The sequence below is a fragment of the Grampus griseus genome (genome assembly GCF_964374135.1).
Source record: "Grampus griseus genome assembly, chromosome: 5".
In the NCBI taxonomy this organism is placed as follows: Eukaryota; Metazoa; Chordata; class Mammalia; order Artiodactyla; family Delphinidae; genus Grampus; species Grampus griseus.
The window spans coordinates 96,509,329-96,526,916 of NC_138998.1; the positions used below are offsets into that span (position 1 = coordinate 96,509,329).

The 17,588-nt window shown below is 39.8% G+C and overlaps 2 protein-coding genes across 6 annotated transcripts in view; one reads left to right on the forward strand and one right to left on the reverse strand.

Moving 5' to 3' along the window:
• The window catches only part of CMSS1 (cms1 ribosomal small subunit homolog), a 383,342-nt gene that overhangs the window by 175,720 nt on the left and 190,034 nt on the right, over positions 1–17,588 (reverse strand). The gene's annotated exons all lie outside the window — the stretch shown is intronic.
• Positions 1–17,588, forward strand: part of FILIP1L (filamin A interacting protein 1 like) — a 306,442-nt gene that overhangs the window by 105,379 nt on the left and 183,475 nt on the right. The window contains exon 1 of one of the 5 annotated variants that reach the window (XM_082654399.1): positions 14,672–14,747. The exons of the other annotated variants lie outside the window; for them this stretch is intronic. The gene's annotated coding sequence lies outside the window, so the exon portion shown is untranslated. Of the gene's footprint in view, positions 1–14,671; positions 14,748–17,588 lie in introns of those variants that run through there. 5 annotated transcript variants of the gene reach the window in all.

The following is a 17,588-nucleotide window of genomic DNA, read 5'->3' on the forward strand; positions in this document are numbered from 1 at the left end:
AAGCACTTTGGAGGTTGGCCTTGTAACTAGAACAAAATCTGTATACATTCTGGACCAATTCTAGGCCTCAGCCACCCAAATGAGAATATATTTTGTCCCTAACTCCTTTCCGCATTGTATAATGGATCTCTTATCAGTTTCTCCTGACTGGACTTTTGCATCCTTCATAATTTGGTTTGTCACATTGCACCATCTTTTTATGGTGGGAGATGTATAAGCATGAATTTTCAGAATTTGATATTTCATACAAAATGGATCAGTGAACACAGCAAAAACTTTTTTGTGGACACAGCACTCTGCTCTATGTGGTCTTCTAGCCAAACGAAAATTTCAGGCAATAAGACATTTTGATCTCTGTAAGCAAAAGATAAAAAGGCTATATCTGAGAGACTCAACTTATTGACTCTCATGGTCATGAAGAGAAAAACAGGAGAAGTAATAAAGCCTTTAGAGCAGAAAACAACAGGTGATTTCTTCTTTTCTTTATATTACGGAGAGCTGACAGTAGCCTAATGAATGTCAAGGACACAAGAAACATAGCGAGTCAGGGAAAATTATAGGTCATAGATGGTAAAAACCTCATATGAAAAATACTAGCTAAGGTGCTAAGAAAGCCAGTAAATACTGAAAAAGTTATGAAGATGAATATGCTCAGATTCTGGACAAAAGGTACATTAAACAAGAGCAGACAAAAATACTTTAAAAACAGATTTGTTTTTTGGTTTGTTTCTTGCAATGCACATTAGACATAGCTCAATTTTGGGACTTCCCTGGTGGTCCAGTGGTTAAGAATCCATCTTGCAATGCAGGGGATGTTTGTTCGATCCCTGGTCAGGGAACTAAGATCCCACATGTCATGGGGCAACTAAGCTTACACGCCACAACTAATGAGCCTGCGTGCCACAACTAGAGAGAAGCCCGCACACTGCAACGAAGAGCCCATGCACCGCAACGAAAAATCCCACGTGCCACAACAAAGACCCGATACAGCTAAAAAAATAAATTAAAAAAAAAAAAGATAGCTCAATTTCAAGAGCTTGCAGTGGTTTAGTAATCAAACAGCTCAAGACAATGCATCATGCTTCTACCTATCAAGAATGCTTGCTTACTTTGGCTGACATGCTGCAATTATTAATTTGGTTATCTGATTCAAAACAGAGTCAGTAACATTTGTTCTTAGCTTTGATTTCTTCACTTAAGGAGCAAATTCTAGGAGTTACTATGCTAAGGGCTGAGTGAATCTCAAGTTGGAATTTTCTTATGGGAAGAGAAGTTATAAAATAAACAAGCTGAATTCTCATCGTTCCAAAGCTAAGTTTTAATAATATAAAATTAAAAGGGTAAAACTAAAATGTCTGGAATTTGAATGATGGATTCCATGACTATGTAGAAGAAATATTTTTTTTAAGGAGGCTTTAGAGCAGAAAATTACCGATGATCACCTCCTGAAAAGGGGTGAAAGGAGGAACTCAAATTGATCAATCTGTGGGTAGTAGTGTTGATGATTATGGGGAAGGAGGAAAGAAATATGCCAATGAATGTTCTCAAGGGAAGTACATAACTTGAAGAAATTTACAGATTATTTAGGGAAATGAGTTATACAAAGGTAACAATCAAAGACAACAAAAACAAAATTTAAATAAGAGTCAAAGAACAGATGAGGGCTGAGGAAGAGATTAGTTCGGGTTAGTTCCTGAGGTTATCTCAATAGGGGCAGTGGAATTGGAGGCAGCCTCTCTTACTGCCCCTACCCCTAGCACTTCCTCAATATGCCTACATCCCACACAGTTTATAACCACACCAAATGGTTTTACCAAAAGAGCTATGTCTAAGGGCTTTCTGGTTTAAGATTTTAGGTCTTTTTAGAAACTAGGAAACTTGCTTCCCTCTTTTCTATACACTTCAATTCTATTTCGTATCAAATTGCTTTTTTCTTTTCTACTATTCTGCATTCTAGTTCTGGTGTGTCAGGGTTGAAAAAGCAGTGGTGAAGGTGGGAATGAATGGAACACAGCTGGCCTGTGGAAAAAGGACTGTGAGTAGGAAGCAGCTGCATTTTGGAGGCAAGAAGAACAAAGAATTAGGATCTTCAAAGCTAAGGAAAGCTTCTCCCTGTGTTCTTCCCTCCTTTCACCTCTTCCCCTTCCTGGGAAATGATAGAAATTTCACAAAACATACAGCCTTTCTGAATTCATAACAACCTCCTTTTCCTCATACCCAAGTGTGTTTAACTTATTACTACTGCTAACATTTTGCATGTACTTTGTATTAAAATTTTTCTCCTAGGAGTTTCAAAGAGGTTTATAATTTTCATTAAAACAAATATGCCTGGGCATATTTTTATATTAATAAAATTTAACTTTAGCATAATGAGAATTCTGTTTGTTAAACTGTTATATTTCTAGAATTTGGTTTATTATACCACACACACATTTCCTAGACCAGTGGTTCTTAAATTTTAGGCTTCATAAGAATCCTCAGGTGCACTTATTAATATGCATATTCTTGTGCCACATCTGATCATGGATTTATATTTGGTTGGTCCAGAGTGAGGCCCTGGAATCTACATTTTTAATAAGCACCCAAGGGGATTCTTATACACATACAGTGGGGGTAGAGGGGCCCCACTGAGACCCTGTCCTAATTGGGGCATCCCAGCCTCCCAGCTTCAACTTTCCCAAGGGACCTTATTTCTTAGGGGCTGTAGTCAAGCATTCTCCTGTAGTCCACACTGAATAGTGAGTCAAAAATACAAAGTGAGCAATCTGAGAGAAAGAAAATGATCAACAAGATTTCACTTTTAACAATGCAAGGTGCTATTAGCTACACAAACACAGGAAAGAAAGGGAGGTGCCCTGGTTTTAACTTCACTTCCTTGAATATGATGAGGTTTGGTATTATGAATGAGTTGGTTTTCTATTCATGAGAGTTGAACCTTTACTGGCTCTCCAGTTATGTATGCTGCATTCTGGCACTCTTTTCCCTAACTCAATGAGAGCCTTGCAGAGCCAGCTTTGATTTCCCAAACTGCAAGCAAATTGGAACCTAACTACTTAGAAAAGCAATTGTGTGAAATCTATCTGCAACGGGTACGAGGCTATGAGAACCTGTTTGTCAAGAGACACCAATGACTTCCTGCCTCTACTTCCTCAGATGCTGTCTCTTGCCCACCAGCACCACAGGGGGACTCTCAGATAAGCTCAGAAGCCAAAATTCTTCTTGAGGACACTATGTACTTCTGCTTTTAACCTCCAAATCCTACCTTTTAAAAGGTACTACTGTCACCCAGCCCTGGTCCTCAGACCTGAATTCTGTGACCCCATGCCCTGTCTTCCTGTTGAGCCATTCTTGGAATTGTGATATCCTGCTGACTACTCTGACCTAATATTAGATGATGTTTAACTCCTTGTATCTTGCTTCTGACCTTATGGTTTTGATCACAACAGTTCTCTCAAAGGTCACCAGTGGCTAAATTCAGTAGTGTTTTCTTAGTCCTCTCTCTCTCTCCACCAATCTGTTGAGTGACCCCATCACACTTTTCCTTCCACTGATTCTCCTCCCTTGGTGTCAGCGACAACACAATTCTCTTGACAACACAATTCTCTTATGGACATAGTGAGCATCTGATCTGCTTGGTATTAATCCTCCCAACCTAGCACAACACACAGAAAATGAAAGATATGCTTAGCCACCAATATGTACAATGTTGTTGAGCCCAAGACAGTTTCAGTTCAACCTAAACAAAAATTCCCTGCCTAATTATACACAAGCCAATGTCAACCTAGAGGAGTTGCATTTTACTTGGGATTTAGGTTTTTTAAAGAATATGTAAGAAAAAAAAAATAGTTGTGTCAAAATTACCTTGAAAATCCCCTAGGAAGGCCCCATGCTGGAAGCCAACATACTGTCTCTCAGTAGGCCCAACCCAGGCAGGTTTTTCTTCCTGCATTGCTAAACATGACTATGTCTTTGGAATAGTTGGCTTGTATTTGAGGTGCAGGTTATACAAAACAGGACACTGAGCATGGCAAGATACTCACCCTGAGAGACAACATGGGAACAGACGTGGACTGAGAAAAAACAATATACATTTCAGGTTCAGTCCTGCACATAGACTCATTGACTATAACTTATAACCTGAGTAGACTTGTCTGCACAATGTAAATTATTATTTCTCCTCTTTTTATGTTCATTTGCTGAGCAGGTGTAGTTGAATTCATGCAAATTTAGTGTTTGTATGATACAACTCCACCAAAGAATCTGAGTGGTTGTTTCAATAAATATACATAGGCCTATTCTCTTGACTTATAGTATCCCAAGGATAAAGAACAGAGGCAGATACTAAATCAAGTATGAGTATCAACTAGAGAGAACTGGACTTTTTTCTTGCAAAAAACTTTTTGATTACATAAATCAAAGACATTTGTGATGTAGTGGAAAATGTACTGTACTTGGTGCCAAGAGACCAGGATTCCAATCCCAATTCCACCACATATTAGTTAGGTGAACTGGACCAGTGTCCTCACCTCTAAAATGGGTACAAGTAGTAACTGCTTTGAGGTCTACAAGAAAAAGTGTAAAGTATGCATGTGTCACTGACACAGGTAGGCACTTGCTATAGGTTTGTTTGCTGTGAATTTGTTGAACTGAAACTGAGAGACAAAATAAAATAACCACGTAAGGAAGAAAACTATAAGAGTCGACATTATGGTGCACATAGTAAGTACTGTGTCAGTATTTAATGAACCAAGTTGAGAGAGATATCAAGGTGATTTGACCAAGTCAATAAATAATTTTCCTATTCTAACATTCTTTTATTTTCTCCACATGGTCATCGGTACAAAGTCCACTTATGGCTTCATAAACATGGGCTCAAAACAAAAGTGCTTCTAATCAGATTTGGCAAGAAAAGGAGAGAAACATAGGGTGAGATAAGTAAGGCTACAGTGCTGAGTAACAAGGATGGCGGTGCCTCAGTACGAGTCACACAGACGCGCAGCAGTACACAGCTAGAGATAATTCACAGGTAAATGCTGCATGAGCCATTACATCATCCCTCCTTTGCCCTTTCTTCATCAATCATGCCGCCTGGACTCTGATGCAACCTAGCAAGAATGTCTGATTTGCAGACAGCAGACAGAGCCTTAGAACACACACACATACTCATCACAGAGAGCAATATGAACCCAAACTAAAGCTTCTGGCATTTCCTTTTGTTTAAATCATGCTTTAAAGGGGAAGTCTTTTTTTTTTTTAATATTTATTTTTTTGGCTGTGCTGGGTCTTAGTTGCGGCACAGGGGATCTTCGTTGCCTCATTCGGGATCTTCCTCACAGCATGTGGGAACTTTTTTCTTAGTTGTGGCATGCGAATTCTTAGTTGTGGCATGTGGGCTCTTACATGCGGCATGTGGGATCTAGTTCCCTGACCAGGGATCGAACCTGGGCCCCCTGCATTGGGAGTGTGGAGCCTTAGCCACTGGACCACCAGGGAAGTCCCCAAGGGGAAGTCTTATGGGGGGGATGTATAACTATAGGTTATGCCATCTGGTCTGATGCCTCAAGGACTAGGCTTCATCATTTTGGACAAGTCACTCCAGGTCTATAGGCCCTTTCCACATCTGTACAAGTAGATGATCATCAAGGTCCCTTCCAGTTCTGTAATTTCATCATTAAAAATTCAGGCCAATCACACCCATACAATGGGCAGATAAACATTTAGTTGTATAAGTCAGCTTTATTTATTCTCAGCTATACAGGTCATTCAAATATTTGGCTACCTCCATCCCACACTGCATTACTGAAAGAGTGTGTAGCTATGTACAAATCTTGTTAAAGCAGAAAAAAGTGGCAGGTAGGAAATGTTGGTTCTAGAAAATGTGAATGTTCATAACTGAGGTTATAGGGACACTCTAGTCTAAATCACAGAAGCATAAAAGCAAATACTCGTTAGGGGATATAATGCATTAACACCTATTTTTCTGTAGAGGCAATGAACTGAACAATAAAGAAGAGTCACAAGGGATGCAAAACAAGAAAAATGGGTACAAAAAGGGTACTCTAGCCTCCAAATAATTCAAATTTAAGATGGATGTTGTAACCCTAACTTGAAACCAAATGCAGGGCCAGTATGTACATGATTTAGTCAAGAGTTATCAGTTTGTGAGTTCACATACCACCAGTCCAAAGAGACCAATGAGAGACTCATTAGAGACCAATCCAAGGCAAAGAGGAGGTGGCTGGCTCCTGGTAAGCCTGTCCTGCCATAATGCTTTCCACCTGTCATGGCACCATTTCCAAGCTGGCCAATGCAAACATTTAAAGACTCATCACTGCAAGATTTTTGATCGAATCTCCAAAGAGGGGCATTTCCAACAAAACTTGGGATTGGGGAAAATAGGCAAGTCCAGCGGAGATGAAAACCAAAGGCCCTGTAGAGCTTCCCTCACAGCTGACACCGTGAGGGGTCCCTTACCTTGCATGCTGAGTGGCTGGGGCAGGGGGTCACCCCATTGGACCTGGAGCAGCATTCAACAAAGCGCACAGCCCTTTAATTGTTCAGCCAAATAATTTATGAAGCTTGGCTGCAGAGACAGGGCAGACTGGTTTAAATTCAAAGGATCCATCCTACAGGTATTCTGAAAACCCTGGCCACCTCTGTAACAAGTACTGCTCCCCTTGGTAAGGGAGAGAATAGAAAGGGAGAATATGTGACCTGCCCGACAGGAAGACGGGACCCAGTTAGATGCAACATGCCTCTCCACTCCTTTCCTATCCTATCGCTCACGAATGCTCTGGCAGATTTCCTTGCTAAAAAAGCAAACAGACATAACAGTCCACTCTTTCTTTAGTTAGAAATGTAAAACCCCAGAACAATCAACACATTTTTTTTTAAAGATTTTTTTGATGTGGGCCATTTTTAAAGTCTTTATTGAATTTGTCACAACATTGCCTCCGTCCTACGTCTTTGTCCTCTGGCCCCAAGGTATGTGGCATCCCAGCTCCCCGACCAGGGATCGAAACTGCACTCCCTGCATTGGAGGGAGAAGTCTCAACCACTGGATGGCCAGGGAACTCCCATCATCAACACATTTTTATACACTGGGCTCATGTGGTTTATTCTGATTGCTTACTGATTGTATAATCTTTCTGATCAACTAGGGCAGAAGTCAGCCAACTTTCCCCCCCAAGAACCAGATAGTAAATATTTTAGATTTTGTGGGCTATATGTTTTCTGTCGCAACTGCTCACCTCTACCATTACAGCACAGAAGCAGCTATAGACAATAGGTAAATGAATGAGCATAGCTTGTTATTTATAAACACAGGTGAATGGTTAGCTTTGGCCTGCATAGTTCACTGATCCCTGAACTAGTATGTTTCCAAAGAGCTCAACTGTGATAAAGTGAGAAGGTACTACCAAACGTATCATCCCTTAAAACAATTTAAATCTAAGCCTCAATTTTGGGAGAACTAACTTGTAAAATAATCTTCATTAATAGTAGGTACAATAAGAACCCATTTTCAGGAAGTGTGTATGTGTATGTGTGTGTGTGTGTGTGTGTAAAATACAGGGTGATTCAAAAGCAATTGAACACTTTCAGAAATTTATCACTCAGTAACTAGGATTTTTTACGAAAATGTAGTTTGCACTAAATTGTCAAGTTACCCTTACAGGTGTCTTGCCAAAGGGCAACTCCAAGCTTTAACTGCAAGTTTATATACATCATAGTTACTGAGTAATACGTTTTTGAAAGTGTTCAATTCTGTTTTATTCAGCCTGTATATTATCTGTGTACATACTGTAAAATACTTTAAATGATAAACACTAAACTATAAACAACGGTTACTCCTGGAGAATGGGGGTTAAAAGTTTCACTTTTAGCAGTGTTGCTTGAATTTTTCACAAGGATACAGTAAGTCCCCTACATAAGAACACGTTCCATTCCAAGAGGCGTTCATAAGTCCTATTTGTTCATAAGTCCAACAAAGTTAGCCTAGGTACCCAACTAACACAGTCGGCTATAAAGTACTGCACTGTAATAGGTTTATAATACTTTTCACACAAATAATACATTAAAAACAGACAAACACAAAAAGTAAAGAAAACATTTAAATCTTATAGTACGGTAGTACAGTATAACAGCTGGCATACAAGGGCTGGCATCAAGTGAACAGGCAAGAAGAGTTACTGACTGGAGGAGGGAGAGGAGGTGGGAGATGGTAGAGCTAAAGGATCGCCAGCAATAGGAGACCGAGGGCAAGCTGCAATTTCACGCACGTCTGATAGTGATGGCAAACGTTCTGGTTTCTTGCTGGAACCAGATGCACGTTCACAACTTTGAAAGTTCGCAACTTGTAGGTTCGTATATAGGGGACTTACTGTATATTACTTAGTGAATAAAAAGGCGTTTCGTTTTTCTCTTGTAAAGAAGTGGTAAGGGTAGGCAATCTTTGGCACTGCAACTTAAAACATCTACTGAAGGCGAGCTGTGACTCTTCTAATAGTAGATGCCAATAAATATCTCATGAAGTTCCTAACCTAGTAAGAAGACAGATAATAAACAAGAAAATCCATAAATACAGAAGTTATTTTCAGATTATGGTGTAAGTGCTCTGAGCCACAGGGTAATGGGGACGGCCCACTGAAAAGCTGACATTTAGGTAGAGACCTGAAGGATAAGAAGGAGGCAGTCATGTGAAGTAAATTCCAGGCTAAGTGTAAGGTTTTCTGGCCTGAACTGTAGGTCAAATCCTGGTTAAACATTAAAATCAACTTGGGTACTTTCAAAAAATACTGATGACTGGGCCCTGCTGCAGGTCAGTAACTCTCTGGAGGTGGAGCTGGGTATTGCCCTCCCTTTTTTTAAAGCCAGGACTGAGAACCACTGTTCTAGAGTCTAGACACTTTTATGTTAGCATGAACAGAGGCCTTCAGAGATTAGAGGGAATAAGACTATGGGTGAAACTGAACTATTAACTTTTAGAATGGTGTGGGACTTTTTTTTGTTTTAATCTAGTAAGATTAACTGGAGGTATTGTTTAGTGATGGGATGACGGCCTGGGGATTCTCCCCTCACCGAGCAAGAGACCACAGAAACACAGAGATCTTTTCATTGGGACCTTTTGCCTGAGCTTCTGGCAAACTGTAAAGCAAATGAACCATCAAGTGACAGACTTCTTGGATGTATTTAGCAAAGGGCTGACTGAAACGGCTGGACCCTGAGCTCCTCCCCGAAGGCTAACAGATTCAAAACTGGTTGAACCACAAAAAGAAGTTCCCATGGCAAGGATTTATCCTATACAGTGTAAGGATATACACATTCTCATATTCATACACCCCCATTCACCCAACTCTAAATAAAGTTGGTAATAGATGACAAAGAGAGTAAGGATCACTGGAATTTGTTGATCATCTTCTAAATAATTTTGGGCAGTTGTTGCAATTTTCTTTCATTCACCTATCCATCCATCCATCCAACATACACCTACCACTGCACACCTACTCTGTACTTCCCACTGTGGTGCATGGGATATACATGTCTCCCATTCCAGTGGGAAACACAAGTAATAATCACAGAAGATGGTAATATGTGCTACGAGACAGTGTTCCTGTTCTTCCTCCCTGTTACTTCTGTAGCTTGCTTCTCTTCTACAGTGCAGAACTTACCACACTTTCTATAATTTGCTTAAATATGTTTTCTCAACTAGAGGTCCTTAAAAAACAAGGGCTGTCTTACTCTGTATTCTCAATACTAAATATGGCATAAAGTGGCATTCAACAACTGTAAATTGAATCAAATGTATATATATTTGATCAAGTCATATTATTATATAATATAGATATACATTATACATTATACAGTGGAAGAAGGGCCTATGGGAGCCAGGGAAGGCTTCACAGAGGAGTGATATCTGAGAAAAACCTTAAAGGACGAACCAAAAATCTTCTGGTGGAGGTTTCCTCTGGGTGTGTGTTTGGACTTTGTTCCAAAGGCAGTGTAGAACTACTGAAAGTTTCTAAGCTGATGGGAAAGGTTTTGTGTTAGAATCAGATTTGATTTTAAGAATCATTTCTCTGAAAGCATTGTGGGAAGCGAATGGGAGGCTGGGAAAGCAGTAAGTCCGGGGGCAGGGAGGGTGAATAGGGAGGCTGTGATATTGCCTTGCTGGCAAAGAAGAATCCAGAGCAATTCAGGGTGTTGAACTAACTGGCAGGATGTAGCTGGCTGGACTCCATGGCATGTGTTTTGTGTACCTATCTCACTTCTGAGTTCATCTATTTTTCTTGTGCTTAGTTCTCTTTTGCCCAGATCCCCTCCTTTACTAACACTGTGGGAGAAATTATTCTGTCCTGCCCTACTATGTATATTGTTGAGCTAACTTAAATCTTTTGTGAAATATGGTGGAGATATATACATACCAATCAATTAGATGCGGTGGTTTAGGGAGAGAGAAGTTTTGGCTTTCTGCAAGGATGATAGGAGAATGGTGGGGCTGTTAGCCAAAGCATGGACTAGTGCAGGAGAGTGCTGGTTTGGGAGATAATGAGTTCCATTTGGGCATTCAAGAGAGCTGGCCAGAAATCAGCTGGAAATAATGGCTAGAGCTCAGAAAGTGTGAGACACAGGTTTGGAAATTGGCAGCATATACATCATTGCTGAAGCCAGTGGTGTGCTATTAAACTAGCTCTCAGAAAATAAAACAAAAATCCCCCCCTGCCCGATTTGTAGCATTTGCCTATTTCTGTGGCATACATACTCCCACCTTGGCCAATTTCAAGCTACCAAGATGATGGTCACTGAACAAAAAGTTGAGAAGAGATGTGCACAACTGGTTCTTAGGAACTGGCTCTAACGTACCACTGGCTGAAGCCAAAGATGAACAAAATTATCCAGGGACAAAATGAAGAGTAAGAGAGTTGGGAATAAAACCCTGGGAAGTATAGACATTTATGAGATAGACAGAAGATGAGCCATCAAAGGGGCTTGAGAAAAAGCAAACATAGGAGTAGGGAGAAAGCAGGAGCAAAAGAAATCACAGAAGGCAAGGGAAGAATTAATTCAAGATGGACAGAGTGGTCTATAGTGTTAAATGTTCTTAAAAGGTGAAGTAAGATAAACAAAGGTAGAAAGTATCCACTGGGTTTGCCTACAAGGATATTGGAGGTGACCTGTGTGGTGAGAGCCCAAGTGTTAAGATGAAAAAGTCAGCAATGGTTTTAGGTTGAGTGGATGTTGGAGAGAAAAGGGGAGGCTGAAGATATATAGGTGAGAAGGCGAACTTGAAGCTATCTGTTCTAGAGTAAATCAGCTGTTATGGAATTGAGAATACAGATTACAGACGAAATGAACTCACCTTCGGTAGGAGAAAGAATGCTTCTTTTTCTGGAAATACGATACCAAGTAATTATTAGGAAGATTAGCAACACTGAGTTTCATCTCTCTTTAATTAGCCCAAAGAGATCTCAATAAGTTATATGATCAAAAGGCATCATGGGGCTTCCCTGGTGGCGCAGTGGTTAAGAATCTGCCTGTTGGGCTTCCCTGGTGGCGCAGTGGTTGAGAGTCCGCCTGCCGATGCAGGGGACACGGGTTCGTGCCCCGGTCCGGGAAGATCCCACATGCTGCGGAGCGGCTGGGCCCGTGAGCCATGGCCGCTGAGCCTGCGTGTCCGGAGCCTGTGCTTCTCAATGGGAGAGGCCACAGCAGTGAGAGATTCGCATACAGCAAAAAAAAAAAAAAAAAAAAAAAGAATCTGCCTGTTAACACAGGGAACACGGGTTTGAGCCCTGGTCCAGGAAGATCCCATGTGCCGTGGAGCAACTAAGGCTGTGCGCCACAACTACTGAGCCTGTCCTCTAGAGCTGTGAGCCACAACTGCTGAGCCCACGTGCCACAACTACGGAAGCCCACGTGCCTAGAGCCCATGCTCTGCAACAAGAGAAGCCACCGCAATGAGGAGCCCATGCACCGCAAGGAAAAGTAGTCCCCGCTCGCCACAACTAAAGAAAGACTGTGCACAGCAGCAAAGACCAACAGAGCCAAAAATAACTAAATAAATTTATTAAAAAAAAATAAAAGACATAAAAGAAAAAATTAAATATTAAAAAAAAGGCATCATGAAAGGAATAAGAGGATAACAAAAGGTCTATACAAGCTACAAGAGAACTAAGCTCTACAAAACTGTAAATAGGCTGCACTTTTCCCCTAGAAAAGTAGTACCACCCACAAATCCTACTTCCCTTGGAAACTGTGGTTGGTAAATGCCTAATTAAAAGAAGAACATTCTTTGGATATGTATATAAATATAGCTTCTCTCCTCCATTTTGAGAATACATTTAAAGACTGTGTTGGTACACATACATTTAAACACGTGCAAAAGGGATTAAAAGTTATCTAATTTAAAGATGTTTCCAATAGGCTACCATGATAGAAAACATTATTTAAAAAAACCCTTTCAGATCTAAAATAGGACTATCTAGGATAGATTTAAACTTTACAAATAGTATTATTTTATGGAATTAAGTAATTTTTCAGACAGAAACAGATCTTGCTTAGATTAAATACTCTCACTCTTTTTTTGGATTAAATACTCTTTCTGTAATGTAGTATGACTCTGAATTTCCATACAAGACTAACTGGTTTCAACTCTATGGTCTAGCAAGAGCCTGGAGTGACTGGTCTGAAAAGTTTTATTCAATTCGATCTTGACTCGTGATGTGGAAAGCCTGAGCCTACATTTTCAAAGCAATTTTCTTCAGGATACATTACATTTAATTTACATTTTAACAAGGTTTGTGTAATAAGAGAGTGATTTATGAGTTAGGTTACCAGATATTTGGTATTTATGAGATATCAAAACTCTGTTACTTCTATGCTATTCTTTTTTTAAAAAATTAATTAATTTATTTATTTTGGCTGTGCTGGGTCTTCGTTTTTGCTCACGGGCTTTCTCTAGTTGTGGTGAGCAGGGGCTACTCTTCATTGAGGTGTGCAGGCTTCTCATTGTGGTGGCTTCTCTTGTTGCGGAGTACGGGCTCTAGGTGCACAGGCTTCAGTAGTTGTGGCACTCAGGCTTCAGCATGGCACTCAGGCTTCAGTAGTTGTGGCAGGCGGGCTCTAGAGCGCAGGCTCAGTGGTTGTGGCGCACGGGCTTAGTTGCTCCACGGCATGTGGGATCTTCCCGTCCCAGGGCTCGAACCCGTGTCCCCTGCATTGGCAGGCAGATTCTTAACCACTGCACCACCAGGGAAGCCCCCCTCATGCTATTCTTATTTTATCTTTTCATAAAAATTCTCTACTGTCATAGCTATGTACAAAGTTTTTAACTATTGACAAATCTATTCTAATATTCACTGCAGAGGAGGTAACCATAAGGATCACTGAAACGATGTGTATTTTTGAAGCACCTATGGTATTTCCCTGTCACCCTCCCCATCTTCATCTCCCACTGCTCCCTCCACCTACTGTAAGAACTACTGGTGAGCTGGTCCCTGGCAATTTTGAAAAAGTTCCCTGAATATTCTGATGTGTAACTAAGACTGAGAACCACTGGGTATTTGAAAGAACAATGGACTTGGAAGACTTAAGCTCAAAACCTAAATTTGTTACTTAATAGTGACACGTGATTCATTTTCTCAATAATGTATATTTGTTGAGGATTAAATAAGATAATATATGAAATCACTTCATATATCTTCAACAATGGGAATATTTCTTGAAACAATTATTATTATATTCCTAAATGTATTCCTATTTATTATTATTATTATATTCTTCAATAAATTCCTATTTATTCCTAAAAACCTCACTTGGGACATTCATTGACTGTTCTCAGCCTTTGGAGAGGCATGTGTCCCTGCAAGTTGATATCACAATTCACAAATTGATGGATCAGCCACTTGAAATGGTTACATTTATTTCTAATGAGAACATCCTCTCTTTAAATAAGACATGGGCTACTTATTTGTAAATGGGAGTTTTCTGCTGCAAAACTAATGTTTTATTGAGCATTAATGTGGGGGTGAATGATTTTCTTGGTTTTGCCTCAGAAGAGCTCTGAACTCTGGAGTGTCCTTTGTCCTTATGGGAACTCATAGACCAGATTATGTGTGCCTTTTGCCATTTGGAGATATTTCTTGAACATTTTCAATTCTCTAGACTCTCTGCCTTTTATTTCTAATCATAATTTAAGCTCCTTGAGGGAAAGGGCATGCTTTATACTTTTTCCAACTCCCTTCCACTCACAGAAGGAGTCAAATATTTATTTATTGGATAAAAATATGCAGGAAAAATAAGTGTTTGCTTCCCCCACATTTATTATGGGATTTCAGAAAGGTACTATCTTTTACAAACATGGGCGGATTTTTCTTATTTTTTTCTTCTATTCTCCCTTTGGGCACCTGATAGGAAATGGGTTCTCAACCCTGGCTGTATAACAGAATCACACCAGGAAGCTTTGGAAAAATACTGATGCCAGGATATCATCCCCAAGATTCTGATTTAATTGGTTTTACGTGGAGTATAAAAATTGTTATTTTTAAAAGGTTCTGCTGTAATCCTAATTGTAGCTAGGAGCGAAAACCTACAGGAGCACATAATAGGTGTTCACTAAATATTTGTTGATTTCATTTGCAGTTGAGAGGTGTGGCCGGCATTAGGTGGTAGAATACTCAGTGTTCACCTTGTTATCTCCCCAGCCCTGATGGTAACAGCTCTCAGTGTAACTCTGGTGGGACAGTGAGCAGGTAGGTCAATGGATCAATGTTAAGTTCTCTGACATGCTATGGTTCAGCCGCGGTTGTGGTTTCAAGTCCTGATATGGAAACCCAGTGTCTATTTCTGTCTTTGCCTTTCTCTCTTCTTTGACCTCCTTCTCCCACCTCCCAGTGGATGTGTCATTAGGGCTGGAACTTTGTTTTGTTCATCACTGTATTTCTAGGGCTTAAAACAGTATCTGTCATATAACAGCTACTCAGAAAATATGAGTTCAATATATTTCTCTTTCTCACACATAAACATACAAATGCAAATAAAGAATTGCAAAAATAATCATTTTATGAGATTTTAAGACCCAGCCTTCTTAATATTACATTCAGAAACAAAACACTGGCATTACTGCTCTTGTTGGGCATGATTCATTCTTCTGCTAGCAAGAAGGTACCAGATGCTTTAGAACTAAGGGAAGAACTACTCCAGTTTCTTTATCTACCTGAAATCTTAACATTGACTATGAATAATGTGAGTTTTGCTAAAACCAATTTGAATAAGTAAAAGTTTATTTCCACTTTCCTTTCTATCACTTTAATGCTTAACTTTTAATATTAACATATCAATAACATATTGGTATATTAAAATATGATTACATTACTCTTTGCACCTTAGATGTTTTTCTGCAGGATAAGTATTAAGGAGAATAAACTGATGAATATTTTTAAAAATCTGCTTTGAGTGTAACAATTCCACAATGAAAAAAGTGTTTCATTATAAAGGCAGAGTGCCTTGCAGGAACAGGGAAATGCAGGAACAGGCGGACTAAGAGAACAGGGTCACAGCTTGGACCAAGGAATAGAGGTGAAAGCTGGAGTCAACTGGAGAAACTGGCCAAAACAGAAGTGCTGCAGTACTGGGGCTCCAGAAGAAATAGGTTATTAGATAGGAAGAGATGCTCTTCTTGTCTAGGGAATTTCCCCATTTCTCCCCTCTGGCCCCTCTCCTACCCCAGTTAATTGCCTACAGTCCTAGATACATGTCCTGGCCATGGCCAGGAGTCCCTGAGAAAGCAGAGCAGAACTCAGAACTGGAACCCATAAGGCAGGAACCAGAACACCTGGCTGTTAATTTCCGGAGGATCACTTTGGACTTTGTGAGCTTCCAAGCCATAAGCCTCACTTAAATTGACAGTTCATTTATCTCCAAGAGTATAAATAATAATACTCACATCATATAGTTGTTGCAAGATCCGAACAAGATAATGTATATGAAAATGCTCTGTAAACTGTGAATCCTTAGGTAAATGTTATTCTCACTGTTAGACTGAAGAATTTGTTGAGAAAAAAAATCACTGCTAATTTTTCCTTCATAGTCCATGAGAAAATGTACCTGGGCTAAAGGTATGATCACAGTTACACCACATTTCTAACAATCCATACAAAAATTTGGAAACACAGAAAGTTCCCAATTACTTGGTACTATGAGACAAGTTTTAATAGAAACAAAGATAGACGCTTTTAGCCAGGAAAATGAAGGCACCTGTCAGATTTAGGGCTAAGGCACAAATTACTGAGGGGAAGAACTGGTCCCAAGAATGAACAACTGGCCATTAGTGGGAGTTAAAGTGTGTATGTAACAGGTGTTTCTGTAAAAAGAGCTAATCTAGACAATTCCACTTTTCCATGTTTCAAGGAAGCAAACAGAAAGGATTATTTTGTTTGTTTGTACCACCTAGCTACCAGGCAGAATTGAACTAAAAAATAGGAATGGCTTTTAAAACAGTTTTTCTTACAAGAGAAACTTGGAAGATTGAAATTTCAGACTTTCTAAAAAGAAAAAAAAATTATGGTTTGGATTAAAATCAAAGACCTCATAACAATGCTTTTAGTTTTTATTCGTTTATTATAGCTGTTGAAATAGAACAACAGTAGAAACAAGCTTATTATGAACATGTATTGACAAACAATGAAATTACCACTCATCTTTGCATTCTGGTGTACCAGCTCTTTTTTACTTTAATTTGATTAGCAAAATATAGATATTCCCCAGAAACAGAATAATGACCTGGAAGAATACGACCCTTGAAATCTTTTAAGAATCCAACAGGATGAGAGACTGGGGGCTATATCTTAAAACCATGTGCATTATTGTTTGCCAAATCAAGTTAATGAAATGTTTACTGCTAGAGTGTTATTTTTAAGTTGACAAAAGCATTTTTGCTGACTTGCTCATTGGTCATATGCATGCAATTTAAAATGGAATTTCAAAATACTTTTATTACCTGTACCCATGAAGAGACTAACCGGGGTCTCAAGACTGTTAAACAAATTCTGACTTTCGGTTCACGTTAATAACAGAATTGTTAGTCTTGTCAAACATGTGGCTTTCTGTTTTAATAAGATTAAGGCCATAGGGTTCAAGCTTCTTTAGTTTAAATCTCTTGCACCTAACATTTCTTTGCTCTCCCAGCCAGATCAGGGTTTCTCAACCTTGGCACTATAGACATCCTGGGCTGGATGACTCTTTGGTGTAGGGCCTGCCCTGGGCATTATAGGATGTTTAGCAGCACCCCTGGCCTCTACCCACTACGTGCCACAGCACCACCCAATCCCAGCTGTGACTTGTCAGACACTGCCAAATGTCCTATGTAGGGCACAAGCGTCCCCCACTGAGAACGAGTGAAGTAGAGGAAGAACCATTCTCCTTCCTCTACTTGAGTTCTAGGGTCCATACCCACCACCACTCCATTTTACTTTAGTCAGTCTCTCTCTCTCTGGGTCTCTCTCCCCATCTGCAATCTGTGATTTCTCTCTTTGACAAACTAACATCTCAATTCTCCCCATTAAAAAAAGGTAAACATACAAATCAGCCAACCT